The 27,905-nt window shown below is 31.5% G+C and overlaps 1 protein-coding gene across 1 annotated transcript in view; it reads right to left on the bottom strand.

Annotated features, from left to right (window-relative positions):
• LOC126890551 (uncharacterized) overlaps positions 1-27,905 on the bottom strand; it is a 201,386-nt gene that overhangs the window by 119,804 nt on the left and 53,677 nt on the right. The gene's annotated exons all lie outside the window — the stretch shown is intronic.

Consider the following 27,905-nt stretch of genomic DNA (forward strand, 5'->3'; position numbering starts at 1 on the left):
TGGTTAAAGCAGCTATAAGACTGGATATGACATACGGAACTAAAGATTATGCAGTTAGAAAACAATTTAGAGAAATCCACAAGGAAAAGAAAAGGTTTTCCTGTAGTTGGCTGTATACCATCAATCACAAAATTGGAAAGAAATCCTTTGTAAAAGGTATAAAATTTTGCCATTAAATTGGAGTTGCCATTAAGTCATTGAAATGTGATCAACTCAATTTGGATCCCACGTGTTGGGAAACCTGTATACCTTACCTTAGGGCATTATCCTGTTTGCCATGTGACCATCACAAGCCTTTTTATCGAAGTATGCACTTTTAAGGCATCTATATTATATGTAAAGGGTTTTTACCCAGATATTTTCTTTTGTGGCTCAGCTAGCATCCAGTTTGTAAGTATAACCAACTTGCTCTAACCTTTGTCAAAATTTAAATAATAACTTTATATTCATTAAATCGGTTATACTTATTTTTAGATCGAACACTGATGATGATTTTTTATAAAAATCGAAAACGTTTTGTTGTGATGTAGCCCTTTTAAGGGATTTTCAATAAAAAAATTTTATACCTTTTACAAAGGATTTCTTTCCAATTTAGAAAAAAATTCCTAAATATTGGCTTAAATCCTCATTTGTTGTACTACCAAAAAAAAACACAGAGCCACAAAATGCAGCGACTATCGCACCATCAGCCTAATGATCATGGATTGAAAACTTGTCCCAGAATAATTCATCAAAGAACATATAGAAAAATTGAGGAAATAATCTCAAGTACCTACTCAATTCGGTTTTCATTGCGGCCTTGGAACGCGTGATGCACTGTATTTGCAACCCAAGTTCTAATTCAAAGATCTTCTTCTTCTTGTTCTTCCTTCTGGTCTTCCTCAAGTTCGAAAAAATGTTACATACCTACTCTCAAGACTACCAGTCTGGACGGTAGGGACATTAGAATAATCGCAAATTAGCATTGGGGCAAGGCTACATGTGTTAGGGTTGGGAATCAGTGCTCTGAAGAAGTAAAAATCAAGCGTGGAGTTCGACAAGGCTATATATTGTCACCAGGCCCGCCGAGAGGGGGATACAGCCGGTACATTTTACCGGAGACCGGCAATGTAAGGGGCCCGGCGTCGACCAGACCAGAGATGTAATTTTTCTTGTTTTTTTTTGCTCCTCACTTTATGTGCATAATGCGTTTAGTTAATACTCAGCTATATTTAATATGACCTTTACCTCTATTTTGAAATATAGGGTCTAGTATTGAGGCGACTGATAATTATTTTGAGCCCGACGCAATATTTCGCTGTGAAATATTTAGTATTGTCATAGATTGTATAATAAGCAACTTAATTAGAAGATTTAATGCAGCAATTGAAATTCATTCGCTATTTAACATGTTATGGACATTCTGAGATGAAGATAACAATACAAAGAAAAAAGATAGAGCGATAGAGCGATATACAAAGAGAATATTTGTGAATCTCAACTTTCTCCAATAGGTTTATTTAATAAAATTAAACATCCCAAATTGGAATCATTATTTCACGTCGTCATAGCGTCAAGAATATTTTGCACATTACCGGTGGAAGTCGCAAAAAGGGAAAAGATTCTTTAGTTTTCTTTCTCGCATAAAAAATGCTATGAGATCTAAAATGAAACAGGATCAGTTAACTGGCGTAGCAACTTTGTGGATTGAAAATGATTTGGTAAAATTTCCACAAAAATTAAACTTTATAATAATCCTCTCAAAACTTTCTTTGTATTAGCATAAGTAATGATTTTAACAATTTTCACCGGTTTAGAATGCATATTTTTGAAAAAAAAGGTATAATTTAAAAAATCAGAATTTTTAAAATGATCGTCATTTTCATTTTCTTTTGACAATAACTCCAAAAATACTCATAAGCGTAAAAAATAATACATAACTAAATTTTAGTTTTTTCTACATAAAATATTTTACCTGTTTTACTATTTCTGTAGTGTGAAAAATAACCGAGATAGAAACATTTAAAGCCTAAATTTTGCTGCAAGAACCATGTAACCGTGGCCATTTAACCTTTGATTTTTAAAAAAGTAAGGGGTTTAAAAGATTAAATTTAACGAGTTTTAATAGTCTTTGGAATTATCTTTCAAACCTTTTTTTAGGTGCACCTGATGTCTTAAAAATTAACGGAGTTATAAAAAAAATGATAACATTTTTTGGAAAATTTTTTAAAAGATAAAGTTTTAAAAATTTTTGTAGCAGACATTTTAACGCTATCAACTTGTTCGGGATCTCATTTGATAGATATATCTAAGTACAGTCAAAAATAGTTAATAAGTTTATGTTATAAAATGCATAATTTTCCCGTAATTTAAGCTTGTTAATTTAGATTTGGGTGCTCGCCGAAAAAAGATACATTCAATTACCTAGAACTCACTTTTAGTTAACATTAAAAGGTTTTTTTAGTAAGGAGTTTATTTCATTTTTTTATTAGCTTCAATTTTGATAATAGTAACATTTTTGTAAGAACTTATAATTTCTGAGTTATTTAAGAAAAATCGGTTAAAAACGTGCATCTTTCTCACGAAAAATTAATATCTTTGATCTCTAATAACTCAAAAAGTTTTGATGTATTGTATTAACTTGATATAAAAAATTTTGCTTAGAATTTGTCCCCTTATCTAATTATGGGGTTATTTTTAATAAAATAATTTTCACCAAGTTTCAAAATCGTTACTTTTGAATAAAGTAATCATTTATAGTATTCGTTACTTTGATTACTATGATTATTTTGTTACTTTTGTATTTGAGTACTGGTAATCATATCGAGAATCGTATTTCTCAGTAGGTAGGTATTTTGTATAAAGTAATCATTTACAGTATTCGTTACTTTGATTACTATGATTACTTTTGTTACTTTTGTATTTGAGTACCGGTAATCATTTCTAGAATCGTATTTCTCAGTAGGTAGGTATTTTGTATAGGTATTCCGATATAATAGCGACCTCTACGAAGTACGAAGTAAAGAGAATAATCAAAGTAGATGTAATAGTCGTTACTCGCTCTGATACGATTGGTACGAAGTAATCAGAGTAATCAAAGTAGATACAATGGTCGTTACTAGCTCTAATACGATTGGTATGAAGTAACGAAGGAATCAGAGTAATCAAAGTAATGATTTGCCTCTCTGTATAGTAATCGTTACTTTCGGTATTCGTAAGTAACGAGTACTTTGTAACGAATAGTTACTTTTTCAACATCACTACTGTGCAGTCATAATCTAAATTTGAAACTTCGCATACGAATGGTTCGATGTTATATTATATTCCCAGTACTACTTTACGGGGTTGAAGTATGGACCCTGAGAGAATCGCTTTTGAAAAACCTAGAAGCATTTGAGATGTGGATCTACCGCCGTATTCTGAAGATCAGTTGGGTAGAAAGAGTCACAAACGAAAGGGTTTTGCAACGTTTGAATAACAGTTGTGAAGTACTGAACACGGTTAAAAGGCGCAAATTGGAATACTTTGATCATATAATGCGTCACCGAGAAAAATATGACATACTTCACCTTGTCATGCAAGGTAAAATAATGGGAAAAAGAAGTGTGAGCCGCCGTACAACTTCTTGGCTTAAAATCCTTCGCCAATGGTTTGAGAAAACTAGCACTGAACTATTTCGTGCGGCTGTAAATAAGACAATGATTGTTAATATGCTGTTCAACATGAGAGCCAACGATCGACAAGCGGTCAGTGACAAAAAGGGTAAAATTAAAAATAGGTATATTAGGGTAAGTCTAGGGGTCGCACCTATTTACACCAAAATAAGGTAGCATAGGTTAAGATGGTTTGGTCATGAGTAAGAAAGGAAAACCAAAGAACACTTGGGGGAGACGCTTAGGCAGGATATCTTGGTAAAGAAATTTGATATTGGTATTGGTACCCAAGACAGAAACTTATGTAGAAATGCAATTAGGGAAGCCGACCCCGCATATAGTAATAGCCCAATAAAATGAAATAAAATCAAAATGTAATTCCGTACACGTTGGAATACATTTTTTATTAAAATTTAGGTTAAAACAAAAGATATTTTCAAGAAAGTATGTATATGATTCATATGAGGGGATCATTGTTTAAATAATTAAAAATTGGTAATTTTTGCACAAAATTTACTTTTTTCACTACTGCGGCAATTCTTGTTTTTAATAAGGATTTTACAATTTTTTTCTGCAAATATGAAGAAACAGTCTTTCATATGAGACTGCTATAAATTAAATTTGACCCTTAATTTATTTAAATATTTGTAAATCAAAATTGAAAAACAAATTTCCAAAAAATATTATGTGCAATATAAATAAGCACTATAAAATATTTTGTTTTGCAGAAAAAATTGCGCTTTGATATCACTATAAATCGACAAAAAAATTGGTTGATAAATATTAAGTAGTTTATGAGATATTTAATTTGTTTATAAAAAATTACCATTTTTTCAATTGCAAAAACGCCGTTATTGCCGATAGAGTATACAAGTTTTAAAGGTCTCATTTTGTTTGCCTGTATCTATATTTTCGATAAGTGTATTGACAAATTAAAATTTTAATTAAACAGCCCTTCAAAATGGCGTTTGAAAATTGGTGTAATTTGTTTAAAATTTATTTTTTTAATAACATCACCAGGATTAAAAATGTTGAAATTATTTTTCAATATTCGTGTTCATGGTAGTTTTTGACACAAAAGAAAAACATTTTCTAGATCCATTTTTTGCCGAGATAGCTTCGCCAAGTTTAAAAATTCATAATTTGTTTATTTATCAATAATAACATTTTAAAGTTTGTGAGTACATCTATCAATCCTACTACTTAACAATGTCATTTATACACAGAGGTAAAATTTTAGAATATTTTAAAAAATACTGATTTTCGTAGCGACCTTAACTGAAAACTTTTTGCATGAAGAGTGGTGCAGTAGTACTTTGCAATATATTCGTTAATAATGGACCAATTTCAATGTTTTTTTAGTTTATGGTAGCTTAGAAAAATAGTAACGTCGAAATGACACTTTTAACAATAAATATTCGTGAATTTGTTTTAAACAACTTTTTTTCAATTTTCTTTTCTCTAGATGTTATAAATAAAAGTTGACACAAAAGATTTTTTATAAAAAAAATAATAGTGAATTGGCATTAAAAATTTGTTTAAAGACTTTTTTCTTTGTACAATATTAAAATATACACAGTGGGCCAAAGAAAAGGGTCCACCTCGGTATTTGGCAGTATTTATTAGATTTTAAGGAAATAACAAAACAAGTCGATTTTTGATCTACGGTACATATTTTTACGGTACATACATCTGTCATTTGTCAACCCCCTCCCTTCAACTTCCCCCACCCCATATGTTTAAATACGGAATAGGGGTCGTGTGCTAGCTCATTTGAAAGGTTATTCAATTCTCTATTCAGTAATATAAACAATAACATAATTATTTATATAGGGTGTCCAAGAATTTTTTTTATTTACTTTATTGACACAAAAAGAAAAATGTATGTAATTTATTTAATTCAAAATACATTCTACTGCTGTCACAAAAGAAAAAAAATGTTTTTTGATAAATAAACATTACTTTTTTCTTAATTTCAATGTTCAAGCTGCCACCCATATGCCTCTCGGTTGATTGAATATTGAATTTAAGCAACAAGCAATGTTTATTTATCAAATAAACTTTTTTTTCTGTTTTCTGTCAGCAGTAGAATGTATTTTGAGTTAAATAAATTACATACATTCTTCTTTTTGCGTCAATTAATTTAATTCAAAATAATTTTTCTTGGACACCCTGGTATAAATAATTATGCCAACGTTAATATTACTGAACAGAGAATTGTGCAACCTTTCGAATGAGCTAGCACACGACCCCTATTCCCTCTAGATCAAAAATCGACGTGTTTTGACATTTCTTTAAAATCTAATAAATACTGCCAAATATCGAGGCGGACTCTTTTCTTTGGCCCACTCTGTATATACGTATTTTACATTTAATTTTATAATCTTTTTAACAGGTAATACACTAAAAATTAATTGTGTATAGGTAAGTATATTTGATAATTTATATTCACTTATATACATTTATTTATATAGAGGTTTTATTTATATACATTATAATATGTATTATATTTTGTATATTATATTTGATATATTATATTTTGTATTCACATTATCTTTGCGAGATTTTGCCAATAATTTGTACAAAGAAAAAAGTTTTTATGATTCTTGAACAAAATTTTATTATTTTGGTAAATTTTTAAAATAAAAATTTGTTTTAATCCTCTTTTGTGATTATCTTTGGTGCCAACTTTTATTTATCACAATACTAGAGAAAAAAAAATTGAAAAAAAATTGTTTATAACTAGTTAATGATTATTTATGGCAAAAAGGGCCATGCAGATGCTATTATTTTTATATGCTAACCCAAATTAAAAGAAAACATTGAAATTGGCCCATTATTACCGGAGATATTGGAAACTACTCCTCCGCCAATTTTCAGACAAAAAGTTTTCATTAAGGTGCAACGAATATCATCATTTTTAAAAATATTCTTAGACCGGGCAGTATCGTCGCTCCCGCTAGCGCAATTATTCCGATTCGATTTTTTTGCACAAACTTACTCAAAAAGAGGTCCTTATAACATATCCACAGGGTGCCGGGCGGTGGACGTGGTCGAAAAATTTTTTAAACATTTTTTTTTAAACAAATTCACAAAAATAATTTTTTTATTTCCAACAATTTTTTTTAGATAATTTGGGTCATTTTGAGCAAAAAAGGTCTCTTGTTATTTTTCTCTAAAATTGACTGTTATCGAGTTATACGCGATTAAAAATTTGAAAAATGCGAAAATGGCTATTTTCAAGGCTTCATAACTCGATTAAAAATTATTATGAAATTAAAAAGTGACAAGATCAAGATTCAAATACCTTCTGCAGCGTCCTGAAGAGATTTTTGTCATTATTTTATTACAAAGCTGTTATTTTTAGTTATTAACAATTAGCGGTATAGTCCAACTGTATCGTCGCAACCGTTAGCGGAACTATTTCGATTAGATTTTTTTGCACAAACTTACTCAAAAATAGGTCCTTATAACATATCCACAGAGTGCCGGCCGGTGGTCGAAAAATTGTTTAAACAATTTTTAGACCACGGCACCGGCCGGCACCCTGTAGATATGTTATAAGGACCTCTTTTTGAGTAAGTTTGTGCAAAAAAATCTAATCGAAATAGTTCCGCTAACGGGGGTGACGATACAGTTGGACTATAGCGCTAATTGTTAATAACTAAAAGTAACAGCTTTGTAATAAAATAATGCCAAAAATCTCTTCAAGACGTTGAAGAAGATCGACAACAGTCAAGTTTAGAGAAAAATGACCAGAGACCTTTTTTACTCAAAATGACCCAAATTATCTAAAAAAAAAAAATGGTCGGAAATGAAAAAATTATTTTTGTGAATTTGTTTAAAAAAATTGTTTAAAACATTTTTCGACCACGGCACCGCCCGGCACCCTGTGGATATGTTATAAAGACCTCTTTTTGAGTAAGTTTAAAAACGTACTCTTACTACTAACTACTCTAACTTACTATTAAAAAAATTTAATCAAAATAGTTCCGCTAACGGGGGCGACGATACAGTTGGACTATACGCTAATTGTTAATAACTAAAAATAACAGCTTTGTAATAAAATAGTGACAAAAGTCTCTTCAGGAAGTTGAAGAAGGTATTTGAATCTTGATTTTGTCACTTTTTTAATTTCATAGTAATAATTTTTAATCGAGTTATGAAGCCTTGAAAATGGCCATTTTCGCATTTTTCAAATTTTTAATGGCGTATAACTCGACAACAGTCAAGTTTAGAGAAAAATGACCAAAGACCTTTTTTACTCACAATGATCCAAATTATCTAAAAAAAATTGTGGGAAATGAAAAAATTATCTTTGTGAATTTGTTTAAAAAAAATTGTTTAAAAAATGTTTCGACCACGGCACTGCCCGGCACCCTGTGGATATGTTATAAAGACCTCTTTTTGAAGTTTGTTCAAAAAAATCGAATCGAAATAGTTCCGCTAACGGGGGCGACGATATAGTTGGACTATACCGCTAATTGTTAATAACTAAAAATAACAGCTTTGTAATAAAATAGTGGCAAAAATCTCTTCAGGACGTTGAAGAAGGTATTTGAATATTGGTTTTGTCACTTTTTGAATTTCATAATAATCATTTTTAATCGAGTTATGAAGCTTTGAAATGGCCATTTTCGCATTTTTCAAATTTTTAATCGCGTATAACTCGACAACAGTCAATTTTAGAGAAAAATGACAGGAGACCTTTTTTGCTCAGAATGACCCAAATTATCTAAAAAAAATTGTTGGAAATAAAAAAATTATTTTTGTGAATTTGTTTAAAAAAAATTGTTTAAAAAATTTTTCGACCACGGCACCGCCCGGCACCCTGTGGATATGTTATAAGGACCTCTTTTTGAGTAAGTTTGTGCAAAAAAATCGAATCAACGGGGGCGACGATACTGCCCGGTCTATTATCTACAATTTTCATTATGTGTATAAATGACATTGTTAAGTATTAAGGTTAATAAATGTAGTCACGTACTTTTAAATGTCAATATTGATAAATAAACAAATTATGAATTTTTAAACTGGGAAAAGCTATCTCGGTCAAAAATTCTCCTAGAAAATTTTTATTATTTTGTGGATATGTATGTCTAAATTTTCCAATAATATGAATATCGAAAAACAATTTTAAAATCTTTAATCCTGGCGATGATATTAAAAAAATAAGTTTTAAACAAATTACACCAATTTTCAAACGCCATTTTGGAGGGGTGTTTAATTGAAATTTTGATTTGTCAATACATTTATAGAAAATATGCATATAAACAAAATAAATGAGACCTTAAAACTTGTATACTCTGTCGGCAACAACAGCGTTTTTGCGATTGAAAAAATGGTAATTTTTTATAAACAAATTAAATATCTCATAAACTACTCAATATTTATCAACAAATTTTTTTTTGATTTATAGTGATATCGTAGTGCAACTTTTTCTGCAAAATAAAATATTTTACAGTGCCTATTTATATTGCAAATAACATTTTTTTGGAAACTTGTTTTTTAATTTTGATTTACAATTATTTAAATAAATTAGGGGGCAAATTTAATTTAGTAAGTCTTATATAACAGACTGTTTCTTAATCTTTGCAGAAAAAAATTGCAAAATCCTTAATAAAAACAAGAATTGCCGCAGCAGTTAAAAAAGTAAATTTTTTGCAAAAATTACATATTTGTAATTATTTAAACAATGATCCCCTCATATGAATCATATACTTTTTTGAATATATCTTTTGTTTGGACTTTGATAAAAAATTTATTCCAACCTGTACGGAATTACATTTTGATTTACATGTATTGTAATTTTATTTGATCGGTATATAATACCTATAGATAGATAAATGCAAAGAAAATAATAATGATGATAATACACATTTACATGATCCAGCAACAATAATATGTATAAATTTATTGATATAGACAAATTTTGTAAGTTATTTTAATAAAAAATCGTATTAATAATAAATACCCTATATCCCGAAAAGATATAAAAAACATAATTAAAAAAAGTAACAATACATAGCCCAACTGTTATCATCGGAATATAATATCAAAATCAACAAATGTTTCTAATCTACACCACCGCCTGGAAGTATTATTCTTTTGTTTCAGTTCGTCATGGCGGTGCAGCCAATCAGATACGAAGAAGATGTATGTATTGTTGTCGCAATGAAAAGCTCCATATCGTATTGTGTCTCCCGCTTCTCGAAGCTCGATTCAGATTATTGTGAGCAGAGGCGTACATTGAAATACTGCTTAGAAAAAAATTGAGGGTTTACAAAATATTACTCTTTCTACATTTATTTGTTATCAGATATGTCAGATTTAAGGTTTTATTTTGCAGGAAACAAAATCATAGCCATGGAAAATAACCAAGACGAATAGAGAAACAAGACAAATAGAGCCCAAATATCAAAATGGAACGTAATAAGGGAAGATCCTAGTTCAGAACGTAAGTATATTGTGACGAATTACCGACCGCAAATAACAGGTTCCGTCTCGACAGTAACTCACGTATGGAGACATCTGGAAGGATGACTCATCAGACGAGCGAGGAAAAGATTTCTCGAGAAAGATTGCCTACGCATTACTAAAGTTGGGCGGTTCAGTTTTACTGGAACGTTCAAGAACATGGCTTGTATTTTTGTATTCAATATAAATAAGGATGGAATTTTTAGTAGTTAGTCTGTAAAAATAAATTCGTCTGTACAGTTATATAAATAAAGTCGTATATAAATACGAACCGCTAGTTTCTTTGTAATTATAAGTTATTACAGTAAAAACCGCTACAATTTTTTTTTAGAAGATGCTGCAGTATAATTTTTTTATTGTATGTATTTTATCAAAAACTAAGTATATTTCTAATTTGTTTCAGATTTTTCTGCATTTTTACCCGTTTAATAGACTTCAAAATAGATCAAACCAAAATTTTTATAGGTTATACATAGGTATATACTCACGGACAAAAATATTGCATACAATATGCATGTGGAATGAAATTTTTGTGCTGCTATTATTAGCCCCCCTGTACCATAGGAATGGGATTTCTTTTCCAAATGCGATGTTTTAAAGTATCATATAATAGTGCAGCCGATATGTGAAACAATTGTGCATTTAATGATAGAAGTATATAATTTGGACCACATATACAGCACATATAAAGGTTCAAATTTAGATGGGAGGCTATCTCAGATTTTGCCTTTTACAAAAATGGCGGGGATTCAAAATGGCGACTATACATATGTGACTAATAGCACGATAACTTTTGAACGAGACTTCAGATTTCAAACAAATCTGGTATATAGGTTATTTTTTGATGTAAAAGATCGAGGTCTTGAACCGGAAGAATAGGTTTACCAGAAGTTGTGTTTTTCCTGGTTTTTATGTAAAAATATGTTGTTTTTTTTTCAATTCTTTCACCCTGTCTGTATTAGTTTTTCAAAAAGTTAATACGGCCATTAAAAAGAGCGTATAAATATTTTTTAGGAAATATTTTTAACTTTTTAGTTATGTTAATTACCATTTAATAAATGCAAAACGTATCTTCACATGTACCTATATACGGCAGATTCGTGAAAATATTATAAGAATTATTGTGCATTTAATGGTAGAAGCATATAATTTGGACCACATATACAGGGCCCCCGTAAGGGTTACTGGCGCCAGTGTGCAAAAAAGGATTTTGGCGCCCCTTAAGGCATTTTGGATAATGTTTTTCTATTTATTTTTTGAAGGTAGGTAGGTAGGTAGGTAGGTAGGTGCTTGAAATAAAGCAAAAAACTGAACTTTCGAAGTAATATTTATAGTCCAGTCACTCACCGTAAAAATATTGCAAAACCTCCGAATTTTAAAGAATTGCTTGTATTGACATGGAATTTGACATACACATACCTAACATGTCAAATAAAAAAAGTGATATTGTGCGGATGTGTGCTTTTGCCCTGGATGTAAGTTTCACCCCTTCTCGGGGGTAAAAAAAAACATAGAAACGTTCAAAAAAGGAACTGAATGAAATTACTGATTTTAAGCAACTTTTGTTCTATATAAGTAGTTCTTTCAGTAAGTTCAGTAAGTATTTTATCGAACAAAATGTTCTTACCAAAAATAAAGCTTATAAAAAAGTGAAAGTGAAACATTTTTTTTTGTTTTTACGTTTCTAACTTCTAAAGTAAGTAAGTTACGCTAAAAATAATGATGGTCCCTTTTTTGATAAAAAAAAAATCGTGAAAATTATCCCCTAATTAGCGTCCCAAATGAAATTAATCGTTACCGCTTCACTTCAAGTTACTTATGTATTGTTTATATATGATCTGAAGTTTCATCGGTACAAAGTGCTTTTTTTGAAAAGGCTGTTCTAGTTAAAAGGGCTTGAACGAGTCGTTAATCACGGGTCATATCTTACCAAATGTTTGTTTTACAGGAAAACAAAAAATCCAAAATATTCAGAATAGAAAAACCTACATTTTTTACTGCTTGGGATTTTTGCTATCACCAATAATTTTAAAGCTATTTAAAAAAAGCAATTTTTTTCAAGATAAAAAAATTTTGTCCAAAAGATTTCTTTTACCAAAAAAAGGGACCAACTTTATTTTGAGCATAACTTATTTACTTTTGATGCTAGAAACTTTTTTAAAGAACAAAAATATAAAGCTTGTTTGAAACACTTTAAAGAAGTTTTAATGAGATTTCCCTGAAAAGTGCTTCATTTTTTGGTTATTTCACGTTGAAATATTCGATTTGGAATTTGAAGAATAACAACCTACTTTTCATTAGCTCAACTGTGCTTCTACTGGGTTTACAGACTTCATATTATGCCAGCCATTTTTTAAACTTTTTGTAAGATATTTTTTTGATAAGAGCATTTTTTTTGATAAAATACTTACATTTTGAGATATTTGAGAAAAACCGTCTAAATACAGGGTTTTTGTATTCACTCGCAAATAACTAGAAAATTATTAACTTAGTGAAAAAATTCTATAGAAACAAAGTTCCTTAGAATTACTCAGTTTATCCAATTCCAGGCTTATTTTGAACGTATGTTTTTCATCCCCGAGACGGGGTGGAAACCACCCCCAGTGCAAAAGTACACATCGGCACAATATCACTTTTTTCTTTGACTTGTTAGCTATGTGTATTATGTGTATGCCAATGTGTATTTCATGTCAATGCAAGCGGTTCTTTAAAATTCACAGCAAAAACCGTGAGTAAATGGACTATTATTTGTAGACTAAAATATCAAATTGAAACAAACATAATAAATTCATAACAAAATAAATTAAAATGCCTGACTTCCGACATGGTCTTGCATATAGGAATCGGCAGTAACTGGATGATATACATACTAATAAAACTTTGTGTGCATTTATTATACCTTCGTCTTCTTTATCTAATATTTTTTCACAACCATGAAAGTGAATTTCGACCAATCCATCTCTTTCTCTCCACTTGTTCTTGTATTATAAGGCGAAGTAGATGGAATTTAGGTCCTCTAATTATTATACGGCCGAAGTATTCTGTTTTTCTCATGTTTTTCTTCTATTTATACGTAATTCTATTTAATGTCTCAACATTTATTTTAAAATAAATTTTTGTTTTTTTTTGTTTGTTTTTTTTTTCAAAGTTTTTGCAATTTTTACCCTGGGTTTTCGTGCCCCTAAAGGATGGCGCCCGTGTGCATTGCACACTTTGCACATATGGTAGCGGGGGCCCTGCACATATAGGTACTACACATATAAAGGTTCAAATTTAGATACGAGACTATCTCAGTTTTTGTTTCTCTAACAAAAATGGCGGGCATTCAAAATGGCGACTATACATATGTGACTAATAGCACGATAACTTTTGAACGAGACGTCAGATTTCAACCAAATTTGGTATATAGGTTCTTTTTTGATGAATAATATCGACGTCTTGAACCGGAAGAATCGGTTTACCAGAATTTGTGTTTTTACTGTTTTTTTTTATGTAAAAATATGTTGTTTCTTTTTCAATTCTTTCACCCTGTATTTTGAACTTTTCAGTTGTGTTAATTACCATTTAATAAATGCATAACGTATGTTCACATGTACCTATGGGCGGCAGATCCATTTTGAATGCCCGCCATTTTTGTAAAAGACTAAATCTGAGATGGCCTCATATCTAAATTTGAATCTTTGTATGTGTAGTATGTGTGGTCCAAATTATATGCTTCTACTATTAAGGGCCGGTTGTTCGAAAGCTAATCAACAATAATTATTATCAAATATTTAATTACTGTCACCAACTGTCAATGTCAGCTTTGTTTGGGTTGCTGAAAACATAATTGATTACAATTATGAGGCTAGTTAATCAATTAAAATAACAATTATTAACACAATCGATTAATAAATCTCATAATTATTGTAATTAATTATGTTTTCAGCAACCCAAACAAAGTTGACATTGACAGTTGGTGACAATAATTAAATATTTGATAAAGATCATTGTTGATTAGCGTTCGAACAACCGGCCCTAAATGCACAATAATTCTTATACATATTATTATTTTCACGAATCTGCCGCACATATGTAGGTACCTACATGTGAAGATACGTTATGCATTTATTAAATGGTAATTAATATAACTAAAGAGTTCAAAATATATTCTAAAAAATATTTTTACGCTCTTTTTAATGCCGGTATTACCTTTTTGAAAAATTAATATATACAAGGTGAAAGAATTGAAAAAGAAACAACATTATTTTACATAAAAAAAACACTAAAAACATAAATTCTGGTAAACCGATTCTTCCGGTTCAAGATCTCGATATTATTCATCAAAAGAATAACCTATATACCAAATTTGGTTGAAATCTGAAGTCTCGTTCAAAAGTTATCCTGCTATTAGTCACATATGTATAGCCGCCATTTTGAATCCCCGTCATTTTTGTAAAAGGCAAAACCTGAGATGACCTCCCATCTAAATTTAATCCTTTATATGTGTAGTATATGTGGTCCAAATTATATGCTTCTATCATTAAATGCACAATTCTTATAATATTTGCACGAATCTGCCGCACTGTAAATGCTATAATCTTATTTAAATCTGATCTGGACTATACGCTGGCCAGTATAATTTTTAAATTGAATCTCATCAAGGTAAGTATTTACTATCTATACTAACGGCATAAAGACGTGCATTAGCACCATATATTATCATAATATCCAATATGGCTCTCAAATGGCAAAACATGATCTTCTATAATGTTTTCAATATTTCAATGTTCATATTAGTTAGCATTCGCCTAAACACCTCCACGTGTTCGGTACTTATATCCTTTTTTTTTGTTTTGTAAATCTTGTAAAGTTTTGTAAATCTTGCTTCCATAAGGTGAACGGTAGGCCAGATGTAACCTCATACAGAGTGTTAATTTTGGTGGTGGCAGCATAGTGCTATGGACTGGTATTTCTTGGAAAGGAGAGACCGAAGTTGTGAAGGTGATTGGTTGAATGACGACTGATATGTACATTAAAAACATTTTAGAAGATTATGTTTTGCCATTTGCTAGCCATATTGGATAACAAATTCGTGTTAATGCACGATGAGACAGGTCTTCATGTCGGTAGAATAGTAAATGCTTAGTTTGATGAAATTCAATTTAAAAATTATATTGGTCACGTCACCATATCATCATCATCAACGCGTACGCGTCCACTGCTGGACATAGGTCTCCCTCAGCTCTTTCCATTCATCTCTATTTTGTGCGGCTTGCATCCAGTTACCGACATGTTTCAAATCATCGGCCCATCTGGCTAGTGGGCGTCCTCTGCTCCGTAGTGCTTCTTCTTGCGGCCTCCACTCGACAATACGTTTTGTCCATCGGTTGTCTGGCAATCTGGCGACGTGTCCTGCCCAATTCCACTTAAGCGACGCGATTTTTTCGACAGCGTCTGTTGTTTTTGTTCTACGGCGTATTTCTTCGTTTGGGATTCGGTCTCTCAGGGAGACACCCAACATCTGGCGCTCCATAGCCCTCTGAGTTACGCGAATCTTGTTCACTACCTTTTTTGTTAGTGTTAATGTTTCGGCTCCATAAGTGAGTCCAGGCAACACACATTGGTCAAAGATTTTCCTTTTGAGGCATATGGGCAAGTCCGATTTAAATACATAGTTAAGTTTACCAAACGCTGCCCAGGCTAATTCTATGCGACGTGGGAGTTCGCACGTCTGGTTATCTCATCCCAACCGAATTTCATGTCTCAAGTACTTATAAGATGCAGTCTGCTCAATATCCATTCAATCAACAACAATATTACGATTTAGCACCAGATTAGTCATTATTTGCGTCTTGTTGATGTTAATCTTTAGTCCGACCTCTAAGGAAGCGTAATATAATTTGTTCAACATTATTATTGCATCATCCATACGATCGGCTATAAGAACGATGTCATCTGCGAATCTCAAATGACTGAGCTTCTCTCCATTTATATTGATACCATATTCGTTTAGATCTGCCTTCTTAAATGTGTGCTCTAAAAGGGTTGTGAACAGCTTTGGTGAGATGATGTCTCCCTGCCGTACTCCTCGCTGTATACAGAATGTATTTGTTTGTTGTTCAGACAGTCTTACGCTAGCCGTTGCCGTTTGGTAGATATATTTGATCATGTTAATGTAACGATGGTCTATTCGGCATTCTGTCAATGCTTTTAACATTTTCTGCTGGCTTATGGTATCGAATGCTTTCTCGTAGTCCACGAATATCAGTGCCAATGGTTTGTTGTATTCCGCAGACTTCTCTATTAGGTTTTTTATTACCAGTAAGTTGTCGTTAGTGCTATATCCAGATCTAAATCCAGCTTGTTCTCTAGGTTGATAGAAGTCTAACTTAGCCTCCAGTCTTTTTTTGATAATTTTTGTGAAAAGTTTATAAATGTGTGATAGCAAACTGATAGGACGGTAGTTTTTCAGATCTGTTATGTCACCCTTTTTGTGTAATAAAACAATGACTGCATTGTTCCATTGAGAAGGAGTTTTTCCCTGGTAAATGCATTGGGTGAAAAGTTTGGCCAAAGCCTGGATAATTTTATTTCCACCTTGTTTGATTGCTTCGATTACTATTCCGTCATCGCCAGGGGATTTATTATTTTTCATTTCTGAAAGTGCCTTTTTAACTTCATGTGGTGTTACTTCTGGCATTAATTCTGATCCCTGGTTTGTGATTTTGGGCAGGGGCTGATCTTGCCTTTCTTTGGTGCTCTCATACATTTCGCGATAAAACGATTCGACAACCTTGAGGATTTCGGCTTTATCCGTGGCAATGTTGCCATCTTTGTTTCTGATTTTGTACATATTTTTGTTACCGATGTTATTCGTATTACGCCTCAAAACTTTTAAACCTTTGTTTTCTTGAATTATGTGAGTTATTTCTCTTGTGTTGTTTTCTCTTATGTCTTTTCGGTTTGATCGGTGGATATCTTTATTTAATTTCTTCAGTGTTGTGTAGTTGGAGTCGTATTTTTCCGAATTTAGAAATATCAGAGAAATACTTAAGACCTGAAAGAACAAAGAAAAAATAATGGATGACAGAGGAGATTCTATATATGATGGAAGACAGAAGAAAGGCTAAAGATAATAAGAATAACTACAACAAAATAAATAACGAAATTAAAAGGGCTATTACAATAGCAAAAGAAAATTGGCTAAGCTCGAAATGTATAGAGATAGAGTTATTACAACAAAAACATGATTCGTTTAACCTCCATAAAAAGATCAAAGAAGCTGCAGGCTTATATAAACACAAGAACACTGGATTTCTGACAGATAATCAGGGAAACGTAGTATTGGAAATAGAACAGAAAAGGGATATTTGGATTAAATACGTGGAAAAAACTTTTCAAGATATACGAAGTAACACTGGCATCACAACAAACACCAATTGCGAATCTGGACCTCCACTTACAGTTGAAGAAGTAACGTATGCCATCAAAAGTACCAAAGATGGTAAAGCAGTAGGCCCTAATCATTTTCATTCCGAATTCTTAAATCTTATGGACTACGACGGCATAAAATGGTTGACAAATATATTTAACAATAACAATATATATGACACAGGCATAATTCCCCAAAAATGGCTAGAATCAACTTTTATAAATCTTCCAAAAAAACCCAATGCGAGAAAGTGCGAAGACTATAGAATTATAAGCCTTATGAGCCATTTACTTAAAACATTTCTAAAGGTCATTCACAAACGAATATACGAGTATACAAAGTGCGAGGAACAACTAACAAGAACACAATTCGGATTTCGTGATGCTCTGGGAACACGGGAGGCCCTTTTTGCTGTGCAAGTGCTATTTCAGAGATGCAGGGATGTAAATTGTGATATATACGTATGCTTTATAGATTACCAGAAAGCATTTGACAGAGTAAAACATGACAAATTAATAACTCTAATGCAAGAAATTGGAAATGACAACAAAGATCTAAGAATTATCAGAAACATTTATTACAATCAAACGGCCAAAATCAAAATAGAAGGCCAGTTAACTGATAAAATTGCAATAGAACGAGGAGTACAACAAGGCTGTATTTTATCTCCACTACTATTCAATATTTACTCTGAATGAGTATTTAAGGAAGCGCTAGACGGTTGTGCCAAATACTCCAGGGAAATAAGGTTTTTGTCGGGACACTTGAGCAACCAGGTTGCAAATGGGTTTTTTGGGTACTATATACCCAATACATTATACATACAAAAATGCCCGTCACAGTTCGGACGAGAATTTTAGTTATTAACAAATAAGTTTAAAAAATGGCCGTTTTTTCGTTTAAATCGCTACAGGTAAAAATAGGATAATTAAATATCTTATTTATAGTATTCTTCTTTTAGTAGATGAGCCAATGTTTAAAACGACAGTTTTTTAATTTTGGTCCGATCATTTGTCGCTTCGAAAATTGCCAAATAAAACTAAAATTTCGAAAATAAAAAATTTGCTATAACTTTCGTGAAATGACCTTACGACTTTTATATTTCACAAAAAGTTGAATCAAAGAGTCCATATACTGCACAAAAAATTATAAGACGATTCGTCAATTAGTTTAAATTTTATTCAATTTGTTTTTCCCAAAGAGTTTTTTTTTGTAATGTTATTGTTCAGAAAATAATAATTATATAGAAATTCTGTGAAAACCACATGAAAGAACAATAGTCTTGTTTTCAAATTATTTAAGAAAATCATTAAAAAGTAATTTTTGTCACTACGAAAACATTTTACCAAAGTAGAGCCATTTTTGGCTTGAAAACAATTTGAATAGCTTTGTTAATATTGACTAGAGTAAATTTACCTTGGAATTTCAAAAGCTGGTATTTTTACACAAATTTTCAAAAAAAAACTTTTCGCCTATGTTAATTACGGTCAAAGTTAGCCACTTTTATTATTTAATTCACGCAGTTACTTCAATATATATAAAATTCTCCTGTAACAGTGTTAGTTACCATACTACTCCGAAACGGCTTGGCCGATTTTTATGAAATTTTACAAGTGTATCCTATGGGACTGAGAATAGGTTTTAATCTATTTTTATACCCATAAGTTATAAGGGGGGTTGAACCCCTGACATTTTATTTTATTTTTTTGGACAAAATTGTCTATCTTAATTTTATATGATGTAGGATTAAAAATACATACAACTCTTAATTTACACTTTTCCATCACTAACCCCTATTTGTTAATACCTATCTATATATTTACATCTATAAAATTATCCTGTCACAGTGTTAGTTGTCATACTCCTCCGAGACCGCTTGACCGATTTTTATGAAATTATATATGTATATTCGGTAGGTCTTAGAATCGGTTGCAATCTATTTTTCATATCCCTGAGTGATAAGGGGAACTCCCCCTAACATTTTGAAATGTTAGGTGGGGATTTACGTACATAACGTACTCTACAAGAATACGAGTACATACAATTTAAAAAAAATATGATCAAAATCCATCAACAAGCTCTGGAGATATTAATCGCAGCATATGTTTGAAGAATTAGTTTCATTTTTTGAGTGCACGGATTTTAATAATTCATTTCCACCGACCACAAATCGATTTCGTTAGAACGTTATTTTTAAAGCTTTATTAACAACTCTGTTGAAGTTTAAAGTTTACTAAAACTTTTACGTATAAACTATATATCTTCAACTTCGAAATGGCGCTAGTTGGGTTGCTTAATTGTTATAAACAAGGTAGCTGTCAATTAAATAAAAAAAGTGGCTAACTTTGACTGTAATTAACCTAGGCAAAAAGTGTTTTTTGAAAATTCGTATAAAAATACCATCTTTTCAAATCCCAAAGTAGTTTTAATCTACAGTCAATATTAACAAAGTTATTCAAATTGTTTATGAACTAAAAATGACCCTACTTTAGTAAAATGTTTTCGGAATGATAAAAATGACTTTTTAATGATTTTTTTAAATACTTTGAAATAATGGCTTTTCTTCTTTCATGTGGTTTTCACAGAATTGCTATTACATTACTATTTTCTGAACAATAATATTGCGAAAAAAAAGCTTATTGGGATAATCAAATTGAATAAAATTTAAACTAATTGACGAATCGTCTTAAAATTTTTTTTGTACATTATATGGACTATTTGTCTCAACTTTTGGTGCAATACGAAAGTCTCAAGGTGATTTTCACAAAAGTTATAGCAATTTTTTTATTTTCGAAATTTTAGTCTTATTTTGCAATTTCTGAAGCAACAAATGATAGAACCGAAATTCAAAAACTGCCATTTTAAACCTTGGCTCATCTGCTACGAGAACAACAGTATAAATAAGATATTTAATTACCCTATTTTTACCCGTAGCGATTTAAACGAAAAAACTGCCATTTTTGAAACTTATTTGTTAATAACTAAATTTCTCGTCCGAACTGTGACGGGCATTTTTGTATGTATAATGTATTAGGTATATAGTACCCAAAAAAACCCATTTGCAACCTGGCTGCTCAAGTGTCCCGAACATGGTATATTTTTGCCTTATTTCCCTGGAGTAAAAGGAGTATTAATAAATGGTGAATGGTTGAATAACATTAGATATGCAGATGACACCATAGTTTTTGCCGATAATCTCAATGATTTACAGATATTAACAAATCGTATAACAGAAGTCAGCAACAGATACGGACTAGCTCTTAACATAAAGAAGATCAAATTTATGACAATTAGTAAGAAACACCAACACTAAACGCTCAACTGACAATCAACCAACAGAATATCGAAAGAGTTAAGCAATATACATATCTGGGTACGAATTTAAATAGCCAATGGGACCACTCAACAGAAATTAAACAGCGAATAATAAAAGCGAAAGCAACATACGTTAGAATGAGACCCATTTTCAACAGTCGAGATATAGCATTAAAAACAAAATACCGTCTGTTGAAATGCTACATATTCTCAGTTCTGCTCTACGGAATGGAAGCATGGACACTAACTGTTGCATCTATGAATCGGCTCGAAGCTTTCGAAATGTGGTGTTATAGGCGCATCTTACGTATATCCTGGGTTGACCGAATTACCAATGTGGAAGTCCTGCGTAGAATGGGGAAAGAGTGTGAAATTCTCATAACCATCAAAACAAAAAAATTAGAATATCTAGGACATGTAATGAGAAATCAAGAACGTTACGGCCTTCTCCAACTGATTCTCCAAGGGAAGGTAAATGGTAAGAGAGGACCGGGAAGAAGACGCATTTCCTGGCTTCAAAATTTACGTAAGTGGTATAACACGACTACCACGGAACTGTTCTGCGCTGCGGTAAACAAAGTCAAGATAGCCATGATGATCGCCAACATCCGGAACGGATAGGCACTTTAAGAAGAAGACCAGAAAGTGGTTCTAAGAGAATTTTCAGATTTATTGTTTCCATCTGGGACTTTTCATTTCTTTAATAAATGTCGCTACAGAATCCGTAAGCGAATTATTTTTATAATTATGTTTCAATAGACAACATGGTCCCGTTTTGATTCAGAGGTGTTCATTTATCCCCACTGAAGTGGTCTGGAGAGACCGAAACGGACTTATAGGGATGGTGCACTCAACGAAAAAGGTACGTAATATCAATAAAAATATTAGTTCAGACAACAAACGCAATACTTAAAATTTGTCCAATTCTTGGTTTTATTGGAACAACAAAGCGATGTTCATCAATTCATTATTTTCGTTAGTTGAGCCAATGTATTACGTTTATTGAATGGATAAACATTCGTTATGTATACCATAATATCACTTTATTGATATTACGAACTCTGCTCACTGAGTCAACGAACACTATTCATTGAAACAACAACGTCGTTAATTTACCGACGAAGACTATTCGTTGTGCCAATAACAGTGTTATTTCTCCTAACGTATTTCTTTTATTTCTACAATTATTTCCGTTTATTCTTACAATTAATTCCGTTCATTCCCACAATAAATACATACGGTTATTCTTACAAGCAATTATATTCATTCTTACAATAAGTTTCTTTCATTCCTACTATGAACGTATTTTATATTAATAATTACTGAATGCATTAGCCCAATGTATGATATTGATTAATAATAATTTTTTAAATCCCCATTTAAAGTTTTTGTCCTAAACCTAATGGACTTTACACTGTGTGATTTCTCATATGATTTCACTTATACAGTGCGCTGGAATAAGTGTTACACTCCCCCCCCCCCCCCCACCACGTTAACTTATTTATTTTTAGCACATAAGCAAAACGCTCGGAAAGGTCGATTTTCAAAATAATCAAAGTATATTAGAACATCAATGTTTCGAACTTTACACGATCCCTCTTCAGGTGACAGGCATAACTTTGATTTTTTAAATGGGAAAGTACATCATGTGACAGCTCATTTAAAAGCGTTTGAAATAGTGATTCCAAAAATGTCCAAAAAAACACTTTAATCCTTTTTGAGAGTGCAGGTGCAAAATTTCGATCGAATTCTTTTTAAACGATTCATTTTTTTTGGAATCCTGAGAACACTAATAAGTATTTTTGAAAAATTTAAAAGCAAAATAAAATATTACATTATTACCGAGGGCTGAAAGTCCCTTAGAATAAACAAAAAGTTCTTTTGAATGGTATATTTGAAATTAAAAATCATACTAAATTTTCTCTTTTTCGCCCCTGACTTATTAAAATAATCATTATAGAAGTTCTCAGGGACTTCAGACCCTCGATAATACTGTAATATTTTATTCTGCGTTTAAATTTTCAAAAATAATAATTAGTTTTCTCAGGATTCGAAAAAAAATGAAAACATTTAAAAAGAATTCGACCGAAATTTCACGATAATAAACACACGAAAACTTCCTTCTACTACGAACTACACTTGGAAACGAAATGAAATTATTATTCGGCACTTCGGTAACACAGAGAAGCTAGGGGTATCACGATAAGGAAAAGCCGTTACATTTCAAATGGTCAAGCAAAACATTTATTGGCTCAACAACTACGTTTATTGTCACCATGAACGCATTGATTGTGGTTATTAAACGCAGTAGTAGATTGATTAATGCATTCGTTGTCACAACAATCAGTTTACATCTATACAATAATCAAGAAAGTGAGTTGCTGCCAGAATTAACATTATTTATTAAATATGCGAAACTCAGATATTGGCTGAATAAATTGAGTGTTATTGATTAATGTACTTTAGTTATTTTCACAATTATTATTCAATCATTGTGACAACAACCAAATACATTCGTCAATGTCTAAAAGTTCGTTGAAACAAAAAATTAAATTGTTGTTACAACGAAATACTATTCAATAATCACTGTTAATTAATATTACGAACTAAATTTTTTTGAGTGTGGATCATCTCTGAACTGAAATGAAACATATAAGCTGTTTTTAATTACGTTTTTGTTGGTACGTTGGAATAGGGAATTGCCACCTTTAAAACATGCCACTGCATGCTTGTCTTTTAATCTTCTTTCCGTGGAATCGTGACCGGCACTGCACTGCTTACTCAGGGTTTCGTTGAGGGCTGGTGAAATCTGAAATCAAAAAATGATTTCTCTTTAATTAGCATTCACCCATCATCCTGATGGTCTCCATCTCCATATAGTTCGAAACTCACTCATTGTGATTCAATTGGGGACGTCTTTATCAATTTTGGGACAATTGCTTATGCTAATATTTTTTTAAAGTTTTTTTTTACCTAATGCGATTTCGGCGGGCGTATTTGAATCGCATTTTCAAGTAGATTAGAAATCGTTCAAATTTCTTTTTTTTTGCATAGGCATTTGTCATTCAGCCAGTCACAACTTTTTTAGTTCTTCCTAAAGGGAAGAAATTATAGCTCTACTTTTATAATACATATTATAAGGTTTGTCTATTTATGCATCTTTTAATATACACAAACCCAAACTTATATGGAATCAACATGTATTTCAAACCAATATTTATTTCTTTTGAAAAACTTGTTATTGTTGCGAAGAATAAATTTACCCTGTATTTGATTTAACAAATATTGTCAAAACGAATATGTTTTATAATTTTTAACAATTACTAAAAAACTATGGTTGCAATAGATCAATGTTCCTATGCTCTTTTTTAGTTATACAGGGAGTTAAACTTGATACGATTTTCAGGTAATATTGGTTATAACTTTTTAAATACCCAGTATAACATAATAAAACTTTACATTGTTGTGATGTGGAAGTAAAGCAGATTTCAAATTTAAAATAAAATACAGGGTGTTCCATTTAAAAAAACAAAAGTTTGGTCTGCCACCATCTTATGGAACACCCTGTAAGATTGTAACTAATTTTAAAATATGGAGTTTAAAGCTGCCTACAATTTTTGTCAATAACTTTTTTTTGTAATTTTTACTACAACAGATCTACTGAGCTTCCTCACACTAATCAATCACCCTGTATAAACGTTTTTATTGAAAATCGATAAGACAATCAGATCAAATCGGTACGGTATAGATAGATAGATTATTTGCTTGAGTTGCAAATTGAACGAAAATAAATAAACTGACTTTTGCGTCCAAAAACGAAAATATGCCTTATGTGGGATTACAGGACTTACAACGGACAACGGGGAAAGATTATTGGTCTTGTGGCACAAGTAATGTTCTTTAAAATAGGCATTCTGATCCGTAAAAAAACTACTTTAATTTTCATCCAATCAACTGTAACTGCTCACAGCTATGTTGATAACCTGTAGTTAGGCTCTGGAAAGGTGTAACAGGAGAAAATTTAATTTTCATTCATGATAATGGACCTCCACATACCATTAGAGTGACTAGAGACTTCATTGAAGCAGAAGATATCCCTTGTTAGGAGTAGCCTGCTTGCTTACCCGAGCTTAACCCTATAGACACTACAGAGTATTTGTAAGATATGCTTAAAAGAAAAATTAAAGCTCGCCAGGATAATCCACAAAGCACCGCTTGGCTAGTACAAGCTGCTTTTGAAGAATGGAGCAACCTGCCACAACAAAATGTTGATAATTTGATTAGGAGCGTGCCCACGCGAATTGAAGCTTGCATACGGACTAGAGGTGGTAACACTGACAGAAAAAAAGTGAAAAAAAAGAGAAAGAAAACAATATATTAGATGAAAATTGGTAGAAATTTTGTTGGTAATCATTTTATGTAAATCAAAGCATTATAATACCTATTAGATAGGTACATACATTTTCCAAATAGGTAAGTACCTATGTAATTTTTTTTTACAATACTGAAACATTTACAATAATTACGTACCTGTTGCTTTTAAAAACTATTTAAAAAGTCACTACAATTATAAACTTACTTTTTTCTCTGTCCTCACAACAATAAAAACAACAACAACACAACATTTGTTTACCCATAACCGACATATTGAACAATTATTGTTAACAGGTCATTTTAATTATCCAATCAGAGCCCGTATAACGTTTGAGCTGCGCTGAGGACCAAGACTTTTGATGAATTCGCGCATATACAGGGTGTAACAAAAACACAGGTCATAAATTTAACCACATGTTTTGGGACCAAAAATAGTTCGATTGAATCTAACTTACCTTAGTACAAATCTGCACACAAAAAAAGTTACAGCCCTTTGAAATTTTATGGGGGGTTTGTTCCTTTAGACCCCCCCAAACTTTTGTGTACGTTCCAATTTAATTATTATTGTAGTACCATTAGTTAAACACAATGTTTTAAAAACTTTTTTGCCTCCTAGTACTTTTTCGAAAAATCAGTTATTATCGAGATATTTTGAATATTTCTCAAATCCACCACATATTTTTGTATATGGTTAAGTACGATTATGGAGACTTGGTAATAACGTGAAAATTTATTTATGATTTACATTTTTGGGTATATTTTGAACCATATTAAAAAAGAAGCCACATTTCGATAAAGGGTGCTTTATCTAAAAAATACAAAGAGACAAAAAAGTTTTAAAAACACTGTGTTTAACTAATGGTGCCGCAGTAATAGTTTAATTGGAACGTAAACAAAAATTTGGGGGGTTTAAATGTACAAAACCCCCATAAAATTTTTATGTTAACATATTAAAAAAGAAGCCGCAACTTGATAAAATCTGCCTTATCGAAAAAATACTAGGAGGCAAAAAAGTTTTAGAAATATTGAATTTAACTAATGGTACCACAACAATAATTTAATTGGAACGTACACAAAAGTTTGGGGGGGTTTAAAGGAACAAAACCCCCATAAAATTTTTAAAGGGTGCACAAATTTCAATATAATTTTTCTTTAAGATGCTCCTGCCATAAGAGTGCCACTTGTCCATTTTAAATCAAAAATCTCGAATAGTTTTCGATATACTCGAAAAAATCGATTTTCATTTTGTAACTTCAAAGGGCTGTAACTTTTTTTATGTGCATATTTGTACTAAGGTAAGTTAGGTTCATTCGAACTATTTTTGGTCCCAGAATATGTGGTTTAATTTATGACCTGTATTTTTGTTACACCCTGTATAAATACTCCCAACGCTCCAAAGTATAACTTCAAAAACAAATAAATAAAAACAATTTAAACATTATTCGTTTTACATTGAAATTGTTATGCTATTGACTTTAAAACTACTAGTTTCAATTTGTTTTTTAAGTGCTTAATGCCTGGTTGCACCAACAGATTTTAAGCTCCAGCTTAGCTAAGCTCTACTTATAGATAGAGCCTCCTTGAGTATCACTTACGTTGCATCATAATTTTAGATTCTTACCTTATTACCAATTATATCTATTATTATATTATGGTATTCTTATTGTTATATATTATAATTATATTGTATTAATTCTTATGATATTCTCGACTTAAGCTTAAGATCTGTTGGTGCAACCGGGCATTAATGTTTTATTTAGGTAATTGGTATGTATTTCTGATTAAATTGCTTTAAAATGAATATTGTTTGACTTCGTTTGTTCGTTTTTTGAAGTTATACTTCTTTACGCGCGATGTGAGGGGGAATTTTTATATGTTAAAACCTATGATCCGGGCGGCATATTTACAGATGCTTGCGTATGTAGACACCAGGGTGTTGAAATCAGTTAGGGTTTGGAGAAACGGTACATTTACAGATGCTAGCGCGTGATGACACCACGGTGTTGAAACCAGTTAGGGTTTGGAAAAACAGTACGTTTACAGACGCTAGCGTGTGTTGACACTAGGGTGTTGAAATCAGTTAGGGTTTGTAAAAACAGTACATTTACAAATACTAACAGATTTGGACACCAGAGTGTTGAAACCAGCTAGCTTTTTTAGTGGTTATACATGCATAGATGCTAACGGCTATTGACTTTGATTTTATATACCTACTGTTGTGGAAAAATATTTAAGTGATTTAGGTATTAATAAATAATTAAACATTGTTGGGATATAAACAATAATATATTAACACAAAAAACAACATAAAAAATAATGTTGTTCTGAAGCTATGTGCTTGTGGCATTTTTATAATTAACTATTTAGATGGGAAATAAGCCACAATTAAATTTAAAAAAAATAATTTTATTAACGGTTCGACGCCCAAATCGGGTGTCGTTGTCAAAATACAAAATACGTACTACTAAATTAAACCAAAATGTTGTTGTTTAGTAAAAAATTCTTTAAAATGTATAATATATGTATGAATTGCCAATATAAATGAGTCAGATGAAAAAAATTATTAGTAGAATTTTTTACTAAGCAACAACATTTTTGTTTAATATACAGGGTGTTTGGTAAAGAATGGGCCATAGCTTAATCTCAGGTTCCTGAGGTTAAAATAGGCCTATTTAAGCTAACTTACCTTAGTA

This window comes from Diabrotica virgifera, chromosome 1, assembly GCF_917563875.1.
Source record: "Diabrotica virgifera virgifera chromosome 1, PGI_DIABVI_V3a".
Classification (NCBI taxonomy): domain Eukaryota; kingdom Metazoa; phylum Arthropoda; class Insecta; order Coleoptera; family Chrysomelidae; genus Diabrotica; species Diabrotica virgifera.